Source organism: Chrysochloris asiatica, unplaced genomic scaffold, assembly GCF_000296735.1.
Source record: "Chrysochloris asiatica unplaced genomic scaffold, ChrAsi1.0 scaffold00015, whole genome shotgun sequence".
NCBI lineage: Eukaryota > Metazoa > Chordata > Mammalia > Afrosoricida > Chrysochloridae > Chrysochloris > Chrysochloris asiatica.
The window spans coordinates 32,469,012-32,472,256 of record NW_006408533.1 but is presented as its reverse complement, the minus strand read 5'-3'; the positions used below and the strand labels follow the sequence as shown (position 1 = coordinate 32,472,256).

The 3,245-nt window shown below is 38.6% G+C and overlaps 1 protein-coding gene across 1 annotated transcript in view; it reads left to right on the top strand.

Moving 5' to 3' along the window:
* HDHD2 (haloacid dehalogenase-like hydrolase domain containing 2) overlaps positions 1–3,245 on the top strand; it is a 29,134-nt gene that overhangs the window by 8,744 nt on the left and 17,145 nt on the right. The window lies entirely within an intron of this gene.

The following is a 3,245-nucleotide window of genomic DNA, read 5'->3' as shown; positions in this document are numbered from 1 at the left end:
TTCTCTCTATTCACTTTAGCTTTTAGAAACAAACAAAAAACCACTCAGGCATGTATAATAATTTACATCTCCAAAGGGTACATTCTGCAAGTCTGCCTCCTGACCACCAGCTCTTAGTCCCTCTCTTCTTAGCATAATTTGTCTTTTTACCTAATACTAAGAGATAAAAATATATGTTGAATGCCTGTATATCTGTCAGCCAGTTTAAGAAATACAAATTATCACTTCCTGTGTTAACCCTCCCCAGTTCCATCACCCAGGACTCAAAGGTACTTAAAATTCTGAATTCATTGTGTGTCATGCTCATGTTTTTCCTTTTACATGGAAATCATGCATGTATCTCTAAACAGAATGTACTATTACTTTCTGTGCTTATGTTGGAGTCCTGGTGTGGCTCTGTGGGTTAATGCGCTGGACTGCAAAGTTGGTTTGAACCACAAGGTTGGCAGTTCAAGCTCATTAGCTGCTCTTTGGAAACCCTCTACAGGGTTGCTGTGGGCCGAAGCCAACTCGATGGCTCTTAACAACAAAAACAACAATGCTTATATTGAATGTATTTACTTATTTGCTCTCTTCCCTAGTGATATTGTATCGATATGAATATTTATAGATCTAGTTCATTCATTTTTCAGAGCATCATTACCTCTATTCAGTTCAGCTGGGTCTTTTTTCGTTCATCTTCTGGCCTGAGTTAGAAAGCCAGAGCTAGGGCATTTTAGTAATGTACCCATTATAACTAATTTGGATGATCACTATCAGGAGAGAAAAACTGTCTGGACAAGCGAATCATTTAGTAATCAACCTGAATTTAGGATCAACAAGACTGAAAAATGTCTCATCAAAAAGCAGTATGTTCTCATGGTGGAAAACTTTACAAGCTCAAAAGAGAAGAAAAAAGAAACTAAAGTTTACCTATAATTCCACCACCTAAAGAGAACCACAATTAGCATGTTAATACAGAGTTGTTGTATTTGTTTCTGAGGAAGACCATAGAAGAATTGATGCTTTTGAGATATGGTCTTGGAGGAGAATATTGAAAGTGCCATGGGCTGCCAAACAAACGTCTGTGTTGAAAGAAGTACAGCCAGAGTGCTCCTTGGAGGCCAGGATGGCCAAACTTCTTCTCTCATACTTCAGACATATTGTCAGGAGGGATCAGTCGCTGGAGAAGGATATCATGTTTGGTAAGGTGGAGGGTCAGAGAAAAAGAGGAGGACCCCCAGCAAGATGGATTGGCCAAGTGGCAACATCAGTGGGCTCAAGCATGGCAACAAATGGTGAGGTTGGCCCAGGACTGGGCAGTGTTTCATTCTGTTGTACACAGGGTCTCTATGAGTTGGTACCGATTCGATGGCACCTAACAACAACAATGCACATGAGTAATTATTTTTAGAAATGAGGATGCACAATATGTATATTATATTGTAATCAGATTTTTAATAATCCAGCATCATTAATGTGCATGGTTTTCTATGTTCTTAAATAATCTTCTAAAACATGTCTGATTTGTACGTATATTCTGCTTTAGGAAGTAAAGTAAATTATGTAGCCATAAGTTTCTTCTCATTGGTTATTTCCAGGTTTTTAAAAACAGTGTTTAAAACTTCTGAGAGGATATTTTTGTTGACCAGTATTTATCTAGTTTCCTTAAGTTTTTGGGTTTTTTTTCCTTCTTAGGAGAGTACCCAGCTCAAATTTCTAACACTTGTAACAAGGGAGAAAATGCATCACGTAACCTAGGAAAAATTTGTGAATTTTTTTCCCGTAAATTAAGAGCAACAACTTTCCGGCTTCTTAACATGTTATGTTGTTGTTAGGTGTCATTAGGTGAGTCGGTTCCAGCTCACAGTTACTCACGTACAACAGAACTAAACACTGCCTGGTCCTACACCACCCTCACAACTGTTGCAATGTTTGAGCCCATTGTTGCCACCACTATTTCAGTCCCATATTGTTGATGGTCTCCCTCTTTTTCAGTATCCTTCACATTACCAATGGTAACATGATGGTATTGGGCCTTCAGGATAACATGTCCGAAGTACATAAAATGAAGTCTTGCAATCCTCACTTCTAGAGAGTATCCTGCTTGTATTTCTCCCGAAACAGATGTGTTCACTGTGCCAGTAGCCCTATATTCTTCACCAACACTATAATTCAGATATATCAGTTCTTAATTCGGTGTTCTTGGTTCACTCTTAAGCTTTCACATGCATATGTGGTGATAGAAGACATGATGGCTTGGATCAGGCACATTGTCTTCCTCAAAGTGACATCTTTGCTTTTGAACACTTTAAAGAGGCCTTTGGCAGCAGATTCACCCAGTGCACTCTGTTTGATTTATTATTGACTGCTGTTTTCATGGGCATTGGTTGTGGAGTCAAGCAAAATTAAATCCTTGGCAGTTTCACTGTTTTCTCCATTTATCATGTTGCTTATAATTCCAGTGAGAATTTATTTTCTTTACATTGAGTTGTAATCTGTACTCATTAGTAAGTGCTGCAAGTCCTTTGAGCCAGCATGGTTGTGTCATCTGCATATTGTCATTTGTTTATGAGCCTTCCTTCAATCCTGATGCCACATTCGTCTTCAAATAATCCGCTTCTTGGACTCAGTATATTAGCTCAGTATACAGATTGAATAAGTATAGTGAAAGAGTACAACCCTAACACACATCTTTCCTGAGTTTAAACTATGCAGTATTCCCTTATTTTATTCAAAGACTGCCTCTTGGTCTATGTTCAGGATCCACATGAACACAGTTAAGTGTTCTAGAATACCCATTCTCTGTACTGTTATTCATAATTGGTTATGATCCGTACATAGTAAATCAAACACAGGTATTCTCTGATTTCAGCTAAGGTCCATTGGATGTCAGCATGCCCTCTGCTGAATCCAGCTTAAATTTCTGGCAGCTCCATAGCTGCAACCATTTTTGAAGTATCTTCATCATTTTACTTGTGTGTGATAGTAATGATACTGTTTAATGTTGTTTTGTTAAACTACCTTTCTTTGGAATGGTACAAATCTTGAGTCTGTCCCAGTTGGTTGGCTCAAGTCCAAATTTCTTGGCATGAGCAAGTAAGCATTCCCAGTGTTGCATCTGTTTATTGAAACATCGCAACTGGTAATTCCACCAATTCCTGGAACCTTGGTTTTTGTCAGTGCCTTCAGTATAGTTTAGACTTCTTTCTTCAATACTGTTGACTTTTAACCATATGCTACTGCCGGGGTCTGGCCCCGACATA